Below are 23936 nucleotides of genomic sequence, written 5' to 3'. Positions count from 1 at the left end.
CAAGCGGAGGTGGGAGGCAGGTGGGGACAGGTGGCTGCTGAGCATGGGAGGCCAGGGGCATCGGCTCTGGAGGCATTAGAAGGAGGAACTAACAAGATTCCTGACAGAGCAGAGTTGGCTGCAAAAGAAAGAGGTCCTGGCAACACAAAAGCTCTTGGACTGAGCTCTGAAGAGGACCTGCCATCTTGGCCTTGAGCTTGTGGCAGAGATCGGAGCGCTGGGAGCTGGGGGGATTTGGGTTGCGGTGTGCTGGCCCCACGCGGAGACGTGAGCTCGTAGGCCTGCGGTTGGAGAGACCAGCAGGAGAGACACAGGAGCTGCAGCCCCCAGGAGCAACTGGGGCCACAAGGCTCTGTATGGACTAGCTTTTCTACTCTTAGGTGAGTACCTGAAATGAAATGGCTGGATTCCAGGACAGGTGTATGTTCAACTGTTTAGGAAACTTCTAAACTGTTTTCTAAATTGGCTGTACTATTTCACGTTCTCGCCGTAGTGTATGGCATTTCCAGCTACCCCACATCCCCAGCAACTTTGGGTGTGCATGTCTATTAAGTATGACCATCCCTGTGGCTGTGAAATGAGTCTCCTGGCTTTAATTTGCATTTCCCTAATGACCACTGATGTATCTGTTCAGAGGCTTATTTGCCATCTGTTCCTTCTTTGCTGAGTGTTCAAATCTTTTGCCCATTTTTAAATCTTTTTCTTATTGAGTTTTGAGAGTTCTTTATCTATAGTCTAGGTAGAAGTCCTTCATCAGATAGATGCTTTATGAATGATTTCTTCCAGCCTATGGCTCTTCTTTTCCTTCTTTCAATGATATGTTTCAAAGAGCAGAAGTTTTAACTTTGATGAAGTCCAGATTATAAATTTGTCCTTTTATGGGTTGTGCTTTTAGAGTCACATCTAAGAATCTTTGACTAACCCAAGATCACACAGACTTTCTTGTACATTTTCTTCTACAAGTTTTGTAATTCTGTTCTCCCATTGACTTGCCTCTGCACCTTTATAAAAATCATCTCCCCGTACATGTGCAGGACTATTTCTGGGCTCTGAATTCTGTTCCATTGATCTGTGTGTCTGTCTTTATGCCAGTACCACGCTGTCTTAATTACTATAGCCTTATAATAAGTCTTGAAATCAGGTGGTGTTAGTCCTCCAAATTTATTCTTCCTTTTCAAAGTTGTTTTGACTATTCTGGGTCCTTTTTATGTTTACAGTGAATCTTAAGAGTCAGCTGGTAATTTTCTACACACATAAAAAGGTATGTTGGGCATTGATTGGGGTGGCATGGAATTTACTGGTTAATTTGACATTAACTGACAGATTAACAATATGGAGTCATTTTGTTACAGAAAATACAGGAAAACCTGGACTAGATCACTGACAGAAGAACCAAGCAGCACTCGGAGGTCTTCGAATGTTGAGGTTCTATTTCACACCGGCAGGCTCAGAGGTGAGTGATCTCCCGAGGTCTGCGCCCTGAGCACAGGCAAGGGGAGCAATTTTTTTTTTAATTTTGGTATTATTAATGTACAATCACATGAGCAACATTATGGTTACTAGACTCCCCCCATTATCAAGTACCCCCAACACGCCATTACAGTCACTGTCCATCAGCGTAGTAAGAAGCTATAGACTCACTACTTGTCTTCTCTGTGTTGTACGGCCTTCCATGTGCTCCACACCCTACATTCTGTGTGCGGATCGTGATGCCCCTTTTCCCCCCCTTATCCCTCCCTCCCCACCCATCCTCCCCAGTCCCTTTCCCTTTGATAACTGTTAGTCCATTCTTGGATTCTGTGAGTCTGCTGCTGTTTTGTTCCTTTTGTATCACGTTGTTGTTATACTTCACAAATGAGAGAAATCATTCAATATTTGTCTTTCTCTGCCTGGCTTATTTCACTGAGCATAATACCCTCCAGCTCCATCCATGTTGTTGCAAATAGTAGAATTTGTTTTCTTCTTATGGCTGAATAATATTCCATTGTGTATGTGTACCACATCTTCTTTATCCATTCATCTACTGATGGACACTTAGGTTGCTTCCATTTCGTGACTATTATAAATAGTGCTGTGATAAACATAGGGGTCCATCTGTCTTTTTCAAACTGGGCTGCTGCATTCGTAAGGTAAATTCCTGGGAGTGGAATTCCTGGGTCAAATGGTATGTCTATTTTGAGCTTTTTGAGGAACCTCCATACTGCTTTCCACAATGGTTGAACTAATTTACATTCCCACCAGCAGTGTAGGAGGGTTCCCCTTTCTCCACAACCTCACCAACATTTGTTGTTGTTTGTCTTTTGGATGGTAGACATCCTTACTGGTGTGAGGTGATACCTCATTGTGGTTTTAATTTGCATTTCTCTGATGACTAGCAATGTGGAGCATCTTTTCATGTGTCTGTTGGCCATCTGAATTTCTTCTTTGGAGAACTGTCTGTTCAGCTCCTCTGCCCATTTTTTAATTGGATTGTTTGCTTTATGTTTGTTGAAGTGCATGAGCTCTTTATATATTTTGGATGTCAACACTTTATTGGATATGTCATTTACAAATATATTCTCCCATACTGTAGGATGCCTTTTTGTTCTATTGATGGTGTCCTTTGCTGTACAGAAGCTTTTCAGTTTGATGTAGTCTCACTTGTTCATTTTTGCTTTTGTTTCCCTTGCCCGGGGAGATATGTTCATGAAGAAGGTGCTCATGTTTATGTCCAAGAGATTTTTGCCTATGTTTTTTTCTAAAAGTTTTATGGTTTCATGACTTACATTCAGGTCTTTGATCCATTTCAAACTTACTTTTTTGTATGGGGTTAGAGAGTGATCCAGTTTCATTCTCTTACATGTAGCTGTCCAGTTTTGCCAACACCAGCTGTTGAAGAGCCTGTCATTTCCCCATTGTATGTCCATGGCTCCTTTATCATATATTAATTGACCATATATGTTTGGGTTAATATCTGGACTCTATTCTGTTCCACTGGTCTATGGGTCTGTTCTTGTGCCAGTATGAAATTGTCTTAATTACTGTGGCTTTGATGTAGAGCTTAAAGTTGGGAAGTGGGATGCCCCCTGCTTTATTTTTCCTTCTCAGGATTGCTTTGTCTATTTGGGGTCTTTTGTGGTTCCATATGAATTTTAGAACTATTCCAGTTCATTGAAGAATGCTGTTGGTATTTTGATAGGGATTGCATTGAATGTGTAGATTGCTTTAGGCAGGATGGCCATTTTGACAATATTAATTTTTCCTAGCCAGGAGTATGGGATGAATTTCCATTTGTTATTGTCCTCTTTAATTTCTCTTAAGAGTGTCTGTAGTTTTCAGGGTATAGGTCTTTCACTTCCTTGGTTAGGTTTATTCCTAGGTATTTTATTCTTTTTGATGCAATTGTGAATGGAATTGTTTTCCTGATTTCTCGTTCTGCTAGTTCATCATTAGTGTATAGGAAAGCAACAGATTTCTGTGTATTTTGTATCCTGCAACTTTGCTGAATTCAGATATTAGATCTAGTAGTTTTGGAATGGAGTCTTTAGGGTTTTTTATGTACAATATCATGTCATCTGCAAACAGTGACAGTTTGACTTCTTCCTTACCAATTTGGATGCCTTTTATTTCTTTGTTTTATCTGACTGCTGTGGCTAGGACCTCCAGTACTATATTGAATAAAAGTGGGGAGAGTGGGCATCCGTGTCTTGTTCCCAATCATAGAGGAAAAGCTTTCAGCTTCTCACTGTTAAGTATGATGTTGGCTGTGGGTTTGTCATATATGGTCTTTATTATGTTGAGTTATTTTCCCTCTATACCCATTTTGTTGAGAGTTTTTCATCATGAATGGGTGTTGAATTTTGTCAAATACTTTTTCAGCATCTGTGGAGATGATCATCTGGTTTTTGTCCATCTTTGTGTTGATGTGGTGGATGATGTTGATGGATTTTCAAATATTGTACCATTCTTGCATCCCTGGGATGAATCCCACTTGATCATGGTGTGTGATCCTCTTGATGTATTTTTGAATTAGGTTTGCTAATATTTTGTTGAGTATTTTTGCATCTATGCTCATCAGGGATATTGGTCTGTAATTTTCTTTTATGTGGGGTCTTTACCTGGTTTTGGTATTAGAGTGATGCTGGCTTCATAGAATGAGTTTGGAAGTATTCCCTCCTCTTCTATTTTTTGGGAAACTTCAAGGAGAATGGGTATCATATCTCTCTATGTCTGATAAAATTCAGCGGTGAATCCATCTGGCCCAGAGGTTTTGTTCTTGGGTAGTTTTTTTATTACAGATTCAATTTCATTGCTGGTAATTAGTCTGTTTAGATTTTCTGTTTCTTCCTTGGTCAGTCTTGGAAGGTTGTATTTTTTCTAGGAAGTTGTCCATTTCTTCTAGGTTTTCAGCTTGTTAGCATATAGATTTTCATAGTATTCTCTAATAATTCTTTGTATTTCTGTGGGGTCCATCATTATTTTTCCTTTCTCATTTCTGATTCTGTTTATGTATGGAGATTCTTTTTTTCTCTTAATAGGTCTTGCTAGGGGTTTATCTATTTTGTTTATTTTCTCAAAGAACCAGCTCTTGGTTTCATTGATTTTTCTCTATTGTTTTATTCTTCTCAATTTTATTTATTTCTTCTCTGATCTTTATTATGTCCCTCCTTCTGCTGACTTTGGGCCTAATTTGTTCTTGTTTTTCTGGTTTCAATAACTGTGACTTTAGACTATTCATTTGGGATTGTTCTTCCTTCTTTAAATAGGCCTGGATTGCTATATACTTTCCTCTTAGAACTGCCTTCACTGTGTCCACAGAAGTTGTTGGGCCTTTGTGCTGTTGTTGTCATTTGTCTCCATATATTGTTTGATCTCTGTTTTAATTTGGTCGTTGATCCATGGATTATTTAGGAGCATGTTGTTAAGCCTCCATGTGTTTGTGAGCCTTTTGTTTTCTTTGTACAATTTAATTCTACTTTTATACCTTTGTGGTCTGAGAAGTTGGTTGGTAGAATTTCAGTCATTTTTAACTTACTGAGGCTCTTTTTGTGGCCTAGTATATGGTCTATTCTGGAAAATGTTCCATGTGCACTTGAGAAGAATGCGTATCTTACTGCTTTTGCGTGTAGAGTTCTGTAGATGTCTGTTAGGTCCATCTGTTCTAGTGTATTGTTCAGTGCCTCTGTGTTTTTACTTATTTTCTGATTGGTTGATCTGCCCTTTGGAGTGAGTGGTGTGTTGAAGTCTCCTAAAAGGAATACATTGCATTCTATTTCCTCCTCTAATTCTGTTAGTATTTGTTTCACATATGTCAGTGCTCCTGTGTTGGCTGCATAGATATTTATAGTGGTTATATCCTCTTGTTGGACTGACCCCCTTATCATTATGTAATATCCTTCTTTATCTCTTGTTACTTTCTTTGTTTTGAAGTCTATTTTGTCTGATACTAGTACTGCAACACCTGCTTTTTTCTCCCTATTGTTTGCATGAAATATCTTTTTCCATCCCTTTACTTTTAGTCTCTGTATGTCTTTGGGTTTGAGGTGAGTCTCTTGTTAGCAGCATATAGATGGGTCTTGTTTTTTGTCCATTCTATTACTCTGTGTCTTGATTGGTGTGTTCAGTCCATTTACATTTAGGGTGATTATTGAAAGATATGTACTTATTGCCATTGCAGGCTTTAGGTTCGTGGTTACCAGAGGTTCAAGGTTAGCTTCTTTAGTATCTAACCATCTAATTTTAACTCACTTATTAAGCTATTATAAACACAGTCTGGTGATTCTTTATTTCTCTCCCTTCTTATTCTTCCTTCTCCACTCTTTATATGTCAGGTGTTTTATTCTGTACTCTTTTGTGTTTCCTTTGACTGCTTTTATGGATGATTTTATTTTATTTTTATTTATTTATTTTTTTGAGAGGGCATCTCTCATATTTATTGATCATATGGTTGTTAACAACAATAAAATTCTGTATAAGGGACTCAATGCACAATCATTCATCAGCCCCAAGCCTAATTCTCAACAGTCTCCAATATTCTGAAGCATAACAAACAAGTTCTTACATAGTGAATAAGTTCTTACATGGTGAACAGTGCAAGGGCAGTCATCACAGAAACTTTCAGTTTTGATCACACATCATGAACTTTAAACAGTCAGGTCAATTATGATTATTCGTTTGATTTTTATACTTGATTTATATGTGAATCCCACATTTCTCCCTTATTATTATTGTTATTATTATTATTTTTAATAAAATGCTGAAGTGGTAGGTAGATGCAAGATAAAGGTAGAAAACATAGTTTAGTGCTGTAAGAGGGCAAATGTAGATGATCAGGTGTGTGCCTATAGACTAAGTATTAATCCAAGCTAGACAGGGGCAACAAAACATCCACGGATGCAGAAGATTTCTCTCAAAACAGGGGGGGTGGGGTTCTAAGCCTCACCTCTGTTGATCCCCAATTTCTCACCTGATGGCCCCCCTGCAACTGTGCCTGTCTTAGGTTGTTCCTCCCTTGAGGAATCTTACCCGTCTCTGGCTAACCAGTCATCTTCCGGGGCCATACAGGGAGATGTAAAGTTGGTAAGTGAGAGAGAAGCAATATTGTTTGAAAAGGTTAGCTTTTTACTTCTTTGCAGATTTATGCCCTGTGGCTTCTATGCCCAGCATTTGTCTTGAGGTATCTTTACCACTTGGAAGAATTATGATACTCGGTAATTTCGATATGAGGCACGAATTCTACTTAAGGGTTGTAATTAGGAAGGAAGAAGAAAAGCTATAGAAGTAGCAGACGGAAGAAAACATGGGAAGATTGATTATTTCTTTGACATATCTTCTTGTAGTGTAATATAAGCCTGTATAGGTTTTAAACTACTAATTAAATTGCATGCACACATTAACATAATAGGAATACAGCTACATAACCAAAGCAGACCTACAATTACCAGCCATATCCAGTGAAACCAAGAAAACCAGTTAGGCACCCTAAGCATTTGTGAAAACTTATCAATGATATGATGGATATTGTCTAACTGAATTTGAATAGTTTGAGAAAAATCAGACAAATTAAAACATCCCATATGTTCTTTTAACAGTAGATAGTCTATAGTCACAAGATTTTGGAGCACTACAACTTGCACTTCTCCTAATTCTTGGTTGTGTTCCGACAGTATAGATCCAGTCAAATTTGTTGTTTTACTGTATGCACAGGCCAGCTTAGATATCTCCTTCTTCATTCCCATGGCAAGTCCAGGAACCGGTGGGATGAATGCAGCTACAACTGCAACAGTGCCAGGATCTTTGTTGAAGTTTTTTGATGATCATCTTCTGGAATGCCTCTTCCAGAGAATATTGATGTTGGAAGTTCTTCTTCATATCGTATCTTAATTCATTTTCTGAGTAGCCAAGTTCGGCTTTGATCCTCTGTATAAACACAAACAAACCCTTTGCCCACACTTTGATATGCCCTTTATACCATTGTGAAGAACTTATTGGAGATCACCTCACAGGAACTGCTTTTTTTTTTTTTTAAGAGAAAGGAGTATTATCAGAAAAATATACTTCCATAGCTGATCATCTGACACCCTTTAAATGATCAAAATTAAGGATATTTAAAGCATGCATTAATCGGTGATTTGCAGTTAGTTTTATCCTATCAGGGAGTAATCCCCCGTTTCTTTCTTTTTTTTTCGTTATCATTAATCTACAATTACATGAAGAATATTATGTTTACTAGGCTCTCCCCTATACCAGGTCCCCCCCACAAACCCCTTTACAGTCACTGTCTATCAGCATAGCAAAATGTTTTAGAATCACTACTTGTCTTCTCTGTGTTGTACAGTCCTCCCCTTTCTCCCCCCCCATTATACATTCTAATCATAATGCCCTCTTTCTTCTCCCCCCCCTTATCCTATCCTACCTACCCATCCTCCCCAGTACCTTTCCCTTTGGTACCTGCTAGTCCATTCTTGGGTTCTGTGATTCTTCTGCTGTTTTGTACCTTCAGTTTTTCCTTCGTTCTTATACTCCACAGATGAGTGAAATCATTTGGTATTTCTCTTTCTCTGCTTGGCTTATTTCACTGAGCATAATACCCTCTAGCTCCATCCAGGCTGTTGCAAATGGTAAGATTTGTTTTCTTATGGCTGAATAATATTCCATTGTGTATATGTACCACATCTTCTTTATCCATTCATCTTCTGATGGACACTTAGGTTGCTTCCAATTCTTGGCTATTGTAAATAGTGCTGCAATAAACATAGGGGTACATCTGTCTTTTTCAAACTTGAGTGCTGCATTCTTAGGGTAAATTCCTAGGAGTGGAATTCCTGGGTCAAATGGTAAGTCTATTTTGAGCATTTTGAGGAACCTCCATACTGCTTTCCACAATGGTTGAACTAATTTACATTCCCACCAGCATTGTAGGAGGGTTCCCCTTTCTCCACAACCTCACCAACATTTGTTGTTGTTTGTCTTTTGGATGGTAGACATCCTTACTGGTGTGAGGTGATACCTCATTGTGGTTTTAATTTGCATTTCTCTGATAATTAGCGATGTGGAGCATCTTTTCATGTGTCTGTTGGCCATCTGTGTTTCTTTTTTGGAGAACTGTCTTTTCAGTTCCTCTGCCCATTTTTTAATTGGATTATTTGTTTTTTGTTTGTTAAGGTGGGTGAGCTCTTTATATATTTTGGATGTCAAGCCTTTATTGGATCTGTCATTTACAAATATATTCTCCCATACTGTAGGGTACCTTTTTGTTCTATTGATGGTGTCTTTTGCTATACAGAAGCTTTTCAGCTTAATATAGTCCCACTTGTTCATTTTTGCTATTGTTTTTCTTGCCCGAGGAGATGTGTTCAAGAAGAGGTCACTCATGTTTATGTCTAAGAGGTTTTTGAGTATGTTTTTTTCTAAGAGTTTTATGGTTTCATGACTTACATTCAGGTCTTTGATCCATTTTGAATTTACTTTTGTGTATGGGGTTAGACAGTGGTCCAGTTTCATTCTCCTACATGTAGCTGTCCAGTTTTGCTAACACCATCTGTTGAAGAGACTGCCATTTCCCCATTGTATGTCCATGGCTCCTTTATCAAATATTAATTGACCATATATGTTTGGGTTAATGTCTGGAGTCTCTAATCTGTTCCACTGGTCTGTGGCTCTGTTCTTGTGCCAGTACCAAATTGTCTTGATTACTATGGCTTTGTAGTAGAGCTTGAAGTTGGGGAGTGAGATCCCCCCTACTTTATTCTTCTTTCTCAGGATCCAAATTGTCTTGATTACTATGGCTTTGTAGTAGAGCTTCAAGTTGGGGAGTGAGATCCCCCCTACTTTATTCTTCTTTCTCAGGATTGCTTTGGCTATTCGGGGTCTTTGGTGTTTCCATATGAATTTTTGAACTATTTGTTCCAGTTCGTTGAAGAATGTTGCTGTTAATTTGATAGGGATTGCATCAAATCTGTATATTGCTTTGGGCAGATTGGCCATTTTGATTATATTAATTCTTCCTAGCCACGAGCATAGGATGAGTTTCCATTTGTTAGTGTCCCCTTTAATTTCTATTAAGAGTGACTTGTAGTTTTCAGGGTATATGTCTTTCACTTCTTTGGTTAGGTTTATTCCTAGGTATTTTATTCTTTTTGATGCAATTGTGAATGGAGTTGTTTTCCTGATTTCTCTTTCTATTGGTTCATTGTTAGTGTATAGGAAAGCCACAGGTTTCTGTGTGGTAATTTTGTATCCTGCAACTTTGCTGTATTCTGATATCAGTTCTAGTAGTTTTGGAGTGGAGTCTTTAGGGTTTTTTATGTACAGTATCATGTCATCTGCAAATAGTGACAGTTTAACTTCTTCTTTACCAATTTGGATTCCTTGTATTTCTTTGTTTTGTCTGATTGCCATGGCTAGGACCTCCAGTACTATGTTAAATAACAGTGGGGAGAGTAGGCATCCCTGTCTTGTTCCTGATCTCAGAGGAAAAGCTTTCAGCTTCTCGCTGTTCAGTATGATGTTGGCTGTGGGTTTATCATATATGGCCTCTATTATGTTGAGGTACTTGCCCTCTATACCCATTTTGCTGAGAGTTTTTATCATGAATGGATGTTGAATTTTGTCAAATGCTTTTTCAGCATCTATGGAGATGATCATGTGGTTTTTGTCTTTCTTTTTGTTAATGTGGTGGATGATGTTGATGGATTTTCGAATGTTGTACCATCCTTGCATCCCTGTGATGAATCCCACTTGTCATGGTGTATGATCATTTTCATATATTTTTTAATTCGGCTTGCTAATATTTTATTGAGTATTTTTGCATCTACATTCATCAGGGATATTGGTCTGTAGTTTTCTTTTTGGTGGGGTCTTTGCCTGGTTTTGGTATTAGGGTGATGTTGGCTTCATAGAATGAGTTTGGGAGTATTCCCTCCTCTTCTATTTTTTGGAAAACTTTAAGGAGAATGGGTATTATGTCTTGTCTGTGTGTCTGATAAAATTCCGAGGTAAATCCGTCCGGCCCAGGGGTTTTGTTCTTGGGTAGTTTTTTGATTACCATTTCAATTTCTTTGCTTGTAATTGGTTTGTTTAACTTTTGTGTTTCTTCCTTGGTCAGTCTTGGAAGGTTGAATTTTTCTAGGAAGTTGTCCATTTCTTCTAGGTTTTTCAGCTTGTTGACATATAGGTTTTCATAGTAGTCTTTAATAATTCTTTGTATTTCTGTGGAGTCTGTCATGATTTTTCCATTCTCATTTCTGATTCTGTTGATTTGTGTTGATTCTTTTTCTCTTAATAAGTTTGGCTAGAGGCTTATCTATTTTGTTTATTTTCTCAAAGAACCAGCTCTTGGTTTCATTGATTTTTGCTATTGTTTTATTCTTCTCAATTTTATTTATTTCTTCTCTGATCTTTATTATGTCCCTCCTTCTGCTGACTTTAGGCCTCATTTCTTCTTCTTTTTCCAGTTTTGATAATTGTGATGTTAGACTATTCATTTGGGATTCTTCTTCCTTCTTCAAGTGTGCCTGGATCGCTATATACTTTCCTCTTAAGACTGCTTTTGCTGTGTCCCACGCAGTTGGGGCTTTGTGTTGTTGTTGTCATTTGTTTCCATATATTCCTTGATCTCTATTTTAATTTGTTTGTTGATCCATTGATTATTTAGGAGCATGTTGTTAAGCCTCCATGTGTTTGTGAGCCTTTTTGTTTTCTTTGGAATATTTATTTCTAGTTTTATACCTTTGTGGTCTGAAAAGTTGGTTGGTAGAATTTCAATATTTTGGAATTTACTGAGGCTCTTTTTGTGAGCTAGTATGTGGTCTATTCTGGAGAATGTTCCATGTGCACTTGAGAAGAATGTATATCCTGTTGCTTTTAGATGTAGAGTTCTATAGATGTCTATTAGGTTCATCTGTTCTACTGTGTTGTTCAGTGCCTCCGTTTCCTTACTTATTTTTTGCCCAGTGGATCTATCCTTTGGGGTGAGTGGCGTGTTGAAGCCTCCTAAAATGAATGCATTGCATTCTATTTCCCCCTTTAGTTCTGTTAGAATTTGTTTCACATATGCTGGTGCTCCTGTGTTGCGTGCATATATATTTAGAATGGTTATATCCTCTTGTTGGACTGAGCCCTTTATCATTATGTAATGTCCTTCTTTATCTCTTGTTACTTTCTTTATTTTGAAGTCTATTTTGTCTGATATTAGTACTGCAACTCCTGCTTTCTTCTGTCTGCTGTTTGCCTGAAATATGTTTTTCCATCCCTTGACTTTTAGTTTGTGCATGTCTTTGGGTTTGAGGTGAGTTTCTTGTAAGCAGCATATAGATGGGTCTTGCTTTTTTATCCATTCTATTACTCTGTGTCTTTTGATTGGTGCATTCAGTCCATTTACATTTAGAGTGACTATTGAAAGATATGTACTTATTGCCATTGCAGGCTTTAGATTCGTGGTTACCAAAGGTTCAAGGTTAGCCTCTTTAGTACATTACTGCCTAACTTAGCTCGCTTATTGAGCTGTTATATACAGTGTCTGGAGATTCTTTTCTTCTCTCCCTTCTTATTCCTCCTCCTCCATTGTTTATATGTTGGTTCCTTTATTCTGTGCTCTTTCATGTTTCCTTTGACTACTTTTAGTGGGTAGTTGATTTTATTTTTTTGCCTTTAGTTAGTATTTGGTTGGTCTGCTTTCTTTGCTGTGATTTATTTTCTCTGGTGACATCTGTTTAGTTTTAGGCATGCTCCCGTCTAGAACAGTCCCTCTAAAATACCCTGTAGAGGTGATTTTTGGAAGGCAAATTCCCTCAACTTTTGCTTGTCTGGGAATTGTTTAATCCCTCCATCATATTTAAATGATAATCGTGCTGGATACAGTATCCTTGGTTCAAGGCCCTTCTGTTTCATTGCATTAAATATATCATGCCATTCTCTTCTGGCCTGTAAGGTTTCTGTTGAGAAGTCTGATGATAGCCTGATGAGTTTTCCTTTATAGGTGACCTTTTTCTCTCTAGCTGCCTTTAAAACTCTTTCCTTGTCCTTGATCTTCATCATTTTAATTATTATGTGTCTTGGTGTTGTCCTCCTTGGGTCCTTTCTGTTGGGAGGTCTGTTTATTTCTGTGGCCTGTTCAATTATTTCCTCCCCCAGTTTGGGGAAGTTTTCAGCAATTATTTCTTCAAAGACAGTTTCTATCCTTCTTTCTCTCTCTTCTTCTTCTGGTACCCCTATAATACGGATATTGTTCCTTTTGGATTGGTCACACAGTTCTCTTAATATTGTTTCATTCCTGGATATCCTTTTATCTCTATGTCAGCTTCTATGCATTCCTGTTCTCTGGTTTCTATTCCATCAATGGCCTCTTGCATCTTGTCCATTCTGCTCATAAATCCTTCCAGAGTTTGTTTCACTTCTGTAATCTCCTTCTGGGCATCTGTAATCTCCCTCCGGACTTCATCCCTTAGCTCTTGTATATTTCTCTGCATCTCCGTCAGCATGTTTATGATTTTTATTTTGAATTCTTTTTCAGGAAGACTGGTTAGGTCTGTCTCCTTCTCAGGTGTTGACTCTGTGATCTTTGTCTGCCTGTAATTTTGCCTTTTCATGGTGATATAGTTTGCAGAGCTGGCAGGAGTGACAGCTGGAAGAACTTTCCTTCTTGTTGGTTTGTGGCCTTCCTCTCCTGGGAGAACATCGACCTCTAGTGGCTTGTGCTGGGCAGCTGTGCACAGACAGGGCTTCTGATTCCTGCCCGGCTGCTATGGAGTTTATCTCTGCTGTTGCTGTGCGCGTGACATGCCTTGGGCTGCTGCTCTGATATGGTGGAGCCGCTTTGGAGGGGGAGTGGCCAGCAGGCTATTTATCTCCGTGAGGGCCTCCGTGCTCCCTACTGCCCAGGGGGTTAGAGTGCCCAGAAATCCCCAGGATTCCCAGCTGCTAGACTGAGTGTCCCAGGATGCTTCCATCCAGTTTTGGGGTCCCTGTCCCTTTAAGACTTCCAAAAAGCACTCGCAAAAAAAAATAATAATAAATAAATAAATAGATAGCTAGATGGATAAATAAATAAATAAATAAATAAAGCCACTCGCTTTTCTTTGTCCCTGGACAGACACTGGCCTCAGGGACCCACTCACAGGTCTTGCTGTCCTGTTTCCCTTGTATCCAGGACCCCACGCATGCACTGTGTCTGTGCTCTGGTCCGGATGGCTGGGGCTGGGTGTTTAGCAGTCCTGGGCTCCCTCTCCCTCCCTGCTCTGACTCCTCTCCTCCCCCCGGGAGCTGGGGTGAGGGGCACTCGGGTCCCGCTGGGCTGGGGCTTGTATCTTACCCCCTTTGCAAGGCGCTGGGTTCTCTCAGGTGTGGATGTGGTCTGGATGTTTTCCTGTGTCCTCTGGTCTCTATTCTAGGAAGAGTTGTCTTTGTTATATTTTCATAAATATATGTGGTTTTGGGAGATTTCCACTGCTCTACTCACGCCGCCATCTTGTGGATGATTTTATTTTTTGCCTTTAGTTAGTATTTGGTTGGTCTGCTTTCTTTGCTATGATTTTATTTTCTCTGGTGACATCTATTTAGCCTTAGGAGTGCTTCCATCTAAAGCAGTCCCTTTAAAATACCCTGTAGAGGTGGTTTGTGGGAGGCAAATTCCCTCAACCTTTGCTTATCTGGAAATCATTTAATCCCTCCTTCAAGTTTAAATGATAATCTTGCTGGATACAGTATTCTTGGTTCAACACCCTTCTGCTTCATTGCATTAAATATATCGTGCCATTCTCTTCTGGCCTGTAAGGTTTGTATCCTTGTCTTTGATCTTTGCCATTTTAATTATTATATGTCTTGGTGTTGTCCTCCTTGGGTCCCTTGTGTTGGGAGATCTGTGGGCTTCCATGGTCTGAGAGACTATTTCCATCCCCAACTTGGGGAAGTTTTCAGCAATTATTTCTTCAAAGACACTTTCCATCCCTTTTTCTCTCTCCTTCTTCTTCTGGTACCCCTATTATGTGAATATTGTTCCGTTTGGATTGATCACACAGTTTTCTTAATATTCTTTCATTCCTAGAGATCCTTTTATCTTCACTGTCTCAGCTTCTCTGTATTCCTGTTCTCTGATTTCTATTCTATTAACAGTCTCTTGCACCTTATCCATTGTGCTCTTAAGTCCATCCATTGGTTGTTTCATTTCTCTTATTTCCCTCCAGACTTCATCCCTTAGCTCTTGCATATTTCTCTGCAGCTCCATCAGCATGGTTATGACTTTTATTTTATATTCTTTTTCAGGAAAATTGGATATATCTATCTCACCATGCCCTCTCTCTTGTGTTGTTTGAGTGATTTTGGACTGGACTGGGTTCTTCTGCCTTTTCATGGCAATAGAAGTGATCACTGGTGAGTGGTGCGTGTGTCAGCTGGGAGAACAAAGTTCCTTCCTGCTTGCTGGTCACCTTGCCCTTCTCCACTGCCTGTGCTGGTTACCCGCACACCGGGAGCAGTCTCTGGGTTAATCCCCTGAGCTGCTGTGTGTAGGGCGGCCCTCAGGATGGCCTAGAGCACTGCTGGGTGTCACAGGTGTGCTGGGTGTGGTGCCTCTTCCTGCCTTCCGGACCTTGCGCTGGCTTCCTCTGCCTCTGCCGGGTAGCTGCGTGCTGATGGCAGCCTCTGGGTCTGGCCTGGTTAGCTATGTGCTGGGAGAAGACTGTGTGGTTGCTGTGGGCGAGGCTGCCCCTGCAGCAATGGTGGGTCAGCTGGTTTGCTTGCAGTGCCTGTGGGGGGGAATGAACAGCAGGCTGCTTATCACCGTGAGGGGCTTTGGAGCTGTGTTGCCACCCAGGGGGTTAGGGCATCTGAAGTTCCTTAAGATTCCCAGCCTGCTGGGCTGAATGTGCCAGGACAATTTTGTCCACCTGTTAAACCCTTGTCCGTTTAAGACTTTTACAGTGCCTGCTTTTCTTTTGTCCCAGGGGAGCCGGCTGTGGGGACCTGCTTGCAGTCTCCATCTCAGATTTTACTTTTCTGTGGTGCAATATCCAGTACACCACACAATGTGTGTCTGTGCTCCCGGGGCAGATTACTAGGGCTCGTTATTTAGCAGCCCTGGCTTCCACTCCCTCCCCACTCTGATTCTTTTCCTCCTGCTGGTGAGCTGGGGTGAGGGGGCACTTGGGTCCCGCCGGGTCACGGCTTTGTATCTTACCGTTTTCATGAGATGCTGAGTTCTCGCAGATGTAGATGTAGCCCGGTTGTTGTACTGTATCTGGTTTTAAGAGGAGATTTCCACCGCCCTACTCATGCCACCATCTTGCATGCCCCCACAAGGGGAGCAATTTATATTATTTTGATATGTGGCATTTAGGAATGCACAGGGCAAAATAGGAACCCAAAGAAGGAGGGGAGGAGGGAGCAGGGATGCTCTGCTGACTTTGCCAACCGGAGGAAAAAAGTGGTTTGCTGACCTTGATGGCTGTGTTGAATATTTTCCTTATCTCTCCCCCATCCGATTCCCCTTTAAGCACTTTGTTTTAGGGGGCATCATCTTTTTGGTTTGTGATAGGATTATAATGGCTTGTATGTATATTTTTAATTGCTTTGAGCTAGGATTTTTTTTCTTGTGACTTTTTTCATTAAAGTCCTGAGTACTTTGTGAAGAACACAAACGATTATGTTTTTATGCATTTGTCAGTATGGGCCTTGTGTGCACAAGTTGAAATGAGTCCTTCAGACTCTTGTTAAGCCTGCGCTTAACAAAAAATACTCAGTTTTTCTTAGTCCTAATTTATTTTTATGCAGCTGAGCATTACACTCAGGCTGGCTTATTTGAGAATGAGAGGACACGTGCCTAAGGGTGGAGGGCCACTGGGGGCAGTGCCCTTGGGTGGTGACCATGCACTTTATAACTTTGTGCAGTTAATTTGACAGAGGTAACATTATAGAGAAGTTAAAAAGATTCTTAACTTATTTTAGCAAACAGACAATAACTTAGCCCACCTTGGGGACTGTGCAGGACCACTTAACAAATCTGCACCTCAGCCCTTAGTCACATTCCTAAAGAATCTTTAAAAGGGGGAACCCCCAATATTTCAGGGTGCTCCTCTCTGCAGATGCCTGCATTTTCTGAGTGTGAAACTTAAACTTTTCCCAATCTTTCAGTGTGTAACCTTTTAATCTTAAACTTTCTCCAACCTTTCAGGATGCCTCTCCTTGCTGAGGTCCGGGAACTTATTAAACAAGGCTGCCTGCCCAGCCCCCAAGGTTGACTGAGTTATTGTCTGTTTGCTGAAGAGTAAGTTAAGAATCTTACTTCTTAACTTCCTGGGTTTTAAAATACAATCTTTAAGATGGAATCCTTCCTGCCTTTTACTATGTTGTTTACAGCTGGGCCTGCATGCTAAATTAATTGCCGAGGTTGGAAACTACTTGATTAGGGCCAAAAGGAGAAAAAAAAAACAGCATTTAGGTAAAGTTAAAAAATAAGCTGGGCCTGTATTAACAACATAATAAAGACATGGGCTATGCTGAGGTACCCTCCTTTATCTGAGGAATATTCAAACATTCCAGGCCAAGTTGCTCCTGGCTTTTTGAGCTGTAAGTGATTAACGCTGGGTCTTTTTAATGGACTTAGAGCCTTTTTCTCTTCCCACCCCACTCATATCTATTTTCCTGCCTAACAATCAGTCTGGGTTCTTTTAATTCAATCTGATCATCTCTGCCTTTCCATTGTGATCTTTAGACCATTTGCATTCAACATGATTATTGATATATTTAGATTTAAGTCTATTAGATAGCTCTTTGTTTTCTATTTGTCCTTCATATTCTTTGTTCTGTTTTTCTGCATTTTCTGACTGTTTCTGGATTCACTTTGTATGTTTTTGTGATTCTGTTGGGGGAGCGTGTGTATTTTCTTAGTCCTTGTTCCCCCCTGCAACAAAGAATTGAAGTGCAGAGACACAATAGTGAAGCAGAGTAAAAGTTTATTATTTAAAGTGATTTAAAGAGAGGAAAAGTACAGGCCACCTCAGCAAGGAGAGGCACCCTGAAAGGTTGGAGAGAGAAAGTTTAAGATTAAAAGGTTACTCACTGAAAGATTGGGAAAAGTTTAAGTTTCACACTCAGAAAATGCGGCATCCTCAGAGAGAGGAGCACGATGAAAGGCTGAGGGTTCCCCCTTTTAAGGATTCTTTAGGAATGTGACTAAGGGCCGGGGGTGCAGATTCCTTAAGTGGTCCTGCCCAGTCCCCAAGGTGGGCTGAGTTGTTGTCTGTTTGCTAAAAAGTAAGTTAAGAATCTTCTTAACTTCCTGGGTATTAAAATACAGTCCTTAAGATGGAATCCTTCCTGCCTTTTACTATGTTGTTTACGGCTGGGCCTGCATGCTAAATTAGTTGCCTAGGTTACAAACTTGATCAGGGATGGAAGGAGAAAAAAAACAGCCTTTAGGTAAAGTTAAAAAATAAGCTGGGCCTGCATGATTAACATAATAAAAACATGGGCTATGCTGAGGTACCTTCCTTTATCTGGGGAATATTCAAACATTCCAGGCCAAGTTATTCCTAGTGTTTGAGTTTTAATTGATTCACTCTGGGTCTTTTTAGTGGACTTGACTGGCCTTTTTCTCTTCCTACCCCGCTCATATCTATTTTCCTTCCTAACAATTCCATTTGTAAGTCCAGGGAGAGGAAATCCAGGGGCAAAATACCTCTAAAGCCGAAATCAGTCAAAGGGAGAAATAAAGCTTAAAACCTGTTTATTCCTTACAAACTGCAGTCCGGGGTGTCTCTCTCCTGCTCCGGCAGGAGCAAGCAAGGCCCTCCCCTCACCTCCCAGGTTCAGATGCGCCCTCAGTTGCCCAGGTAATTACCCACTGACATGGAGATGAACTTCTCTCCACCCTTGAGGATTTGCAGATGCACTAAAGCCAGGCGAGATAATCTGGAAATGTTACAGTTTTACCCACACCATTTTATCTCCTCTGTTGACTTATTAGCTATAAATCTTTCTTTTGTTATTTTATATTTGGGGTTTGTGATCTTTTCTTAGTCTGACTTCCAGTGATGTACCACCTCACATCTGGTGTGAGATCCTTTAAAGCTTGTACCTTCATTCTGTCCCCCTGGCCTTTGTACAGTTGTCACTGTAAGATAAATTCCAGCCAAAATAAGCAGACGAAGAGAGGCAACAAAGGGCCAGGTAATTTATCTGAACGCAAATACCCGGGCGAAATTTCCCCAGTCTATAGAAATGGAGGCTGGGGAATTCGCACGTAAGTAGACAGGCAGCAAGTTTTTAAAGAAGGTAGGGGGAGGCAGAGCTTAGATTTACAGCGGCACGAGGATTGGCTAGCCCAAGGCACATTTTTCAGGTTGGGAGGGGGCAACAGCCAGGGACTTTGGCACGTCATCAGTATGCAATGTGGGAGGGGGCAGCAGCCGGGGACTTTGGCACGTCACCAGTGTCCAATGTGCTTGCTCCTCCCATCAGTGCCCCCAGCCTTACAGTCACATATTTCACTAACATATGTTGTAAACCCCACATTACATTGGTATTATTTCAGTGTAAAAATTCACCTCACAGACTTGAGTAAGAAAACATCTATCATATGTGCCAATATAGTTACCATTTTAAGAGCTTTTGTTTTCTTTGTGTAAAGCTCCTGCCCAGTATAATAGTCCTTCTGCCTGAAGGACATCTTTAACATTTCTTGTAGTATAGTTCTTCTGGTGATGAATTTATTCAGGCATTATTTGTCTAAAAACTCTTTATTTAATCTGTTTTTGAAAGAACTTTTGCTGGCCTTAGAATTTTGTTTGGGTTTTGTTCACTCATTAACTCTTTAAAGATGTTGCTCCACTGTCTTCCCACGTGCATCATTTCCAGCAAGAAATCTGCAGTCGCCCTTCTCTCCTTCTCTGCAATGTGTCCTTTTTACGGGCTGCTTTAAGATTTTTCTCTTTATTGCTGGCTCTGAGCCATTAATTGTGGTGTGCCTCGGTATGGTTTTCTCATATAAGTTCTGTTTGGGATTACTTGGGCTACTGGGACCTACTTGGGTTGACAGTTTTCATCAAATTGGGTAATTTTTTTTGCCATTATTTCTTCAAATGTATTTCTTCCACCAGCCCCACTCCTTCCCCTCCTCTCCTGCAGAGCCTCCAGTTACACACCAATTAGACCACATGATGTTCCACAGTCCACCGATGCTCTTTTTGTTTTTAAGTTCTTTTTTCTCTGAGTATCTTATTTTGGATAGTTTAGAGAGGCCTTTGAGTTCATTGTCTCTCCACTGCAGTGACTAAGCCCTCAGGTCCCTCCAGGTGGTTCTTCTTGCCCTGGGTGCTTCCCTTGCACAGTTGCCCTGGTCAGGGCTCTGGATGTTGAGGTGGCCCTGCAACTCCAGGGCTCCCCCTGCAGCACAGGCCTCATGGCAGGTGACCAGGCCAGGTGTCGGGCCCGCCTGCCCCTGTCCCCTCTGGGGATCGCTCTCCTTCATGGTCCCATGTCCAGTGTGGTGAAAACTATTATTTCATACATTTTCTGTTTTCTGCTTTTGTTTTTTCTTGTTTCAGGCAGGAGGATAAACCCATTCCTTGTTTGTTTGTTTTTTTGGACTTTTTTTGTTCTTATTGTTATCATTAATCTACAATTACATGAAGAACATTATGTTTACTAGGGTCCCCCCTTCACCAAGTCTCCCCCACAAACCCCATTACAGTCACTGTCCATCAGCATAGTAAGATGCTGTAGAATCACTACTTGTCGTCTCTGTGTTGCACAGCCCTCTCTGTGCCCCCCCCACATTATACATGTTAATCGTAATGCCCCCTTTCTTTTTCCCCACCCTTATCCCTCCCTTCCCTCCCATCCTCCCCATCCCCTTTCCCTTTGGTAACTGTTAGTCCATTCTTGGATTCTGTGAGTCTGCTGCTGTTTTGTTCCTTCAGTTTTTCTTTGTTCTTATACTCTACATATGAGTGAAATCATTTGGTATTTGTCTTTCTCCGCCTGGCTTATTTCACTGAGCATAATACCCTCTAGCTCTAATCCATGTTGTTGTAAATGGTAGGATTTGTTTTCTTCTTATGGCTGAATAGTATTCCATTGTGTATATGTACCACATCTTCTTTACCCATTCATCTACTCATGGACACTTAGGTTGCTTCCATTCATTGGCTCTTGTAAATAGTGCTACGATAAACATAGGGGTGCATCTGTCATTTTCAAACTGGGCTTCTGCATTCTTAGGGTAAATTCCTAGGAGTGGAATTCCTGGGTCAAATGGTATTTCTATTTTTGAGTACAGCAAAGAACACTATCAATAGAACAAAAAGGTACCCTACAGTATGGGAGAATATATTCATAAACGACAGATCGATAAAGGCTTGACATCCAAAATATATAAAGAGCTCACGCACCTCAACAAACAAAAAGCAAACAATCCAATTAAAAAATGGGCAGAGGAGCTGAACAGACAGTTCTCCAAAGAAGAAATTCAGATGGCCAACAGACACATGAAGAGATGCTCCACATCTCTAGTCATCAGAGAAATGCAGATTAAAACCATGATGAGATACCACCTCACACCGGTAAGGATGGCTACCATCCAAAAGACAAACAACAAAAAATGTCGGCAAGGTTGTGGAGAAAGGGGAACCCTCCTACACTGCTGGTGGGAATGTAAACTAGTTTAACCACTATGGAAAGCAGTATGGAGGTTCCTCAAAAAGCTCAAAATAGAAATTCCATTCCTTGTTGTTACTGTTACTGGTAGGAAGCAAAAGTCTGCTTGGCTTATTTATTTCCCACTGCATTGTATATACATTTCCCCATCATTTTGATTAATTCTGTTTGAGTAAATCAGTCACACTGGTTATTTCACATCTACATTGTTCTAAGTACTCTGAAAAAATTTAGAGTTAGTTTAATAATATGCATTACTTGAAAATGGCCAGCTTTTTATCATGACCCCAGCAAGGCAAACCTCTGTAACATGTAGTGATGGCAGCAGCTCTCGTCGGCACGGAACAGTCTTTCTGCTTCTCAAGACTGAGGGCCGGTGCAGCTTCTTCAGTGTCTGTAGTTCTAATAAACATCCAACATGAGAGTTCTCAGCCCGAAAGACTGTTGACACAAGCAAGTCTGACTTACTGAGCACAGTTAACACAGAAAACAGCCTACGCAGCCATCATCCTAGGATGAGCAGTTGAGATATCATGATAGTCTGACATTTTGGATATTTTTCAAATTATCTGTTTGAGAAGGATCTTATTTGTCCACTGTTGGAATCACTGAAATATTCCTGGGATCATGATTTTGTAAAATCAAACTGCTGTCTTTAGCCATTGTTGAATAATATGACTGCTCAAACATACCTGGGAATGGACCGACCCTCTCAAGTCAGGTCCATTCCCAAGAGCTGCAGGCGGCGCTCCTGCGCCCCACAGCCACGCACGGTCCTCATCACACTGCACCTGCATCTTCTTTCTGCTGCTTTGCTTCCCTCTGTTCTGGGCTGCTCAGGACCTCCCCAAGACTTTCAGCAGATGTTTTTACTCCAACTTTGCTGATGATTCCATGCCAGGTGCCACCGCTCCTTGTCCTGCTGCCTATGCAGTGGAGCCACCCTGTACCATGATGGTGGTGATGGTGAGGGGTGTTTTTCATGGAGGCTCCTGTCTCCTGTGCTCTTTCCTATTCCCCCATCCTTCCTCCTTGGCAGGGTTTGAACATGGATCGCTGTCTCCCGACACCATGAGCCCAGTGAGAGCTCTGCCCGGCTCTGAGCGGTCTGGGTGACCTGCTAGCCTTTCACTATGTGAGGATCAAGTCAGCAGATGTCTTGAGGGAGAGCCAGTGTGGTGAACAGGCTCAGTTCTCCGGACCTCGCTTTCCAGAGGCCCTCCTTTCCCGCCAGGGTTGCAGCCCCTCTGTTCTGGGCTGCTTCAGGACCTCAGCAGGGTTCTTGAATCCAATGTCTGAATGGCTGTTGGTGGCAGGAGTGTCTGTCTGCCAGAAGTCACCCCGTTTCTGGAAGTGAAAGCCCCTGCCTGTGAGCTGAAGGCTTCAGAACAACACCGTGGCTGATGTGAAAGTCTCAGGGGCCAGGACTTTAAATTTTTAAAAAAATGTGTTCAGAGACTAATATTCAGAAGAGTGAACCTCTCGGGAGCTTGGGAGCACCCAGCCAGCTGCCAGCCCTCTCCTTGTCGTAGGCAGTCACTTGTCCTCAGTTCAGCAGTTTTATAAAAGGAAGATGCTCTCTGACTTACCTGAGGTGGGAAAGAGGCCTGGGCAGGGAGCAGGGCTCACGGAGGACTGGCTCCCAGGCTGACAGGGTGGCTGCAGAGCCACTTCATACATCAGATGTGTCCCCAACAGGGCCCACAGAAGCTGGGTGCACCCAGTGTAAGGCAGCACCCCTAACTTGTCCCTGGGCTCTACTCTGTGTTTGCTGCATGCATGGTTCTCCGTGTGAGCTGGCACGTGTCTTTGGGTGTGGCTACAGGGAGCTCAGCAAAGGGCTTCTTGCTCTGGTATGAGCAGAACTGAGGAGCCCAGGGCTGCCCAGGAGCCCAAAAAACATCTGCCCTTCAAGCCCAGTTCACCCCAACTGGACCTAAAATGAGAGGACAGGCAGTGCCTTTCTGGGGTAGGAAGAGGGCGGCCCATCACAGGCACACCCACAGAGCTGCAGCAGCCCCAGGCAAGTACGTCATGTGGCTTGAAAGTCTCACATCTGTCTGGATATGTGCAAAAAGTGATTGGCTGCACTCTGAACTGTAACAGTGGCCACTTCAAAGGAGTCCTAGTGCACACAGTGTGAAAATACACATAAAGTTAGGCAGAAACTTTTCATTCATCTCAACAAGTTTCATGCTCAAAGGATTAAGAGGAAGCTGTGTTTAATTGATTAAAGGATGTGTTACCATGGCAACAAATAAAAATAAATCTCACTTCAGCATGTCTTGTTTGCCTCCACCATGCAAAGCATGAATGGCTGTGTTTGGCTTCAGAGCTTCCTGAGCTTTCTGGCTGCATCCAGCTCCACTCAACCTGACTTCCCTCCTCTGTGCTGTCTGCAGACAGAACCCACCGCAGCCCCTTCTTCCAGGCCCCACCCAGCAGCCCCGCCCGGGCTCAGGTCTCCTGAGGTCCCCCGTGCTTGAAGGCTAAGTCCCGCCCCACCTGTCCCGTGTCCACCAATGACTCCCAGAGTCCCATAGGGTCACTGCTGCTTTCTCAGTCTCCACCTGGAAAGACACTTCGGACCCTCAGGAGCCCCAAGGCCAGTCTCCACATCACTGGCACGCTGCTGAGGAGCGGAGGGAGGTGAGCCACCTCCTGTTTTGCCCAGACCAAGGGCTTTCCCTGCACACCAGGAACAGGCCGAGTCCAGGAGGGCAGGCCCCTCGCTCGGGTCTTTTATTCTATCAGTGCTTCAGGTTTTCACAGTCAGTGGGTGAAGGAGCCAGGTTGTCATCCTGGAA

The 23936-nt window shown here is 41.7% G+C and overlaps 1 long non-coding RNA gene across 1 annotated transcript; it reads left to right on the top strand.

The window, feature by feature from the left end:
• Positions 1-789: 789 nt before the first annotated feature.
• LOC140848151 (uncharacterized) lies at positions 790-23692 on the top strand. Its single transcript, XR_012128695.1, has 3 exons — positions 790-1261; positions 1353-1453; positions 22169-23692. It is a non-coding gene; the product is annotated as an uncharacterized lncRNA (long non-coding RNA).
• The last annotated feature ends 244 nt before the right edge of the window (positions 23693-23936 follow it).

Source organism: Manis javanica, chromosome 3 (genome assembly GCF_040802235.1).
Source record: "Manis javanica isolate MJ-LG chromosome 3, MJ_LKY, whole genome shotgun sequence".
NCBI lineage: Eukaryota > Metazoa > Chordata > Mammalia > Pholidota > Manidae > Manis > Manis javanica.
Note: the sequence above shows the minus strand (reverse complement) of the source record. Positions and strands in the feature narration are given on the sequence as shown.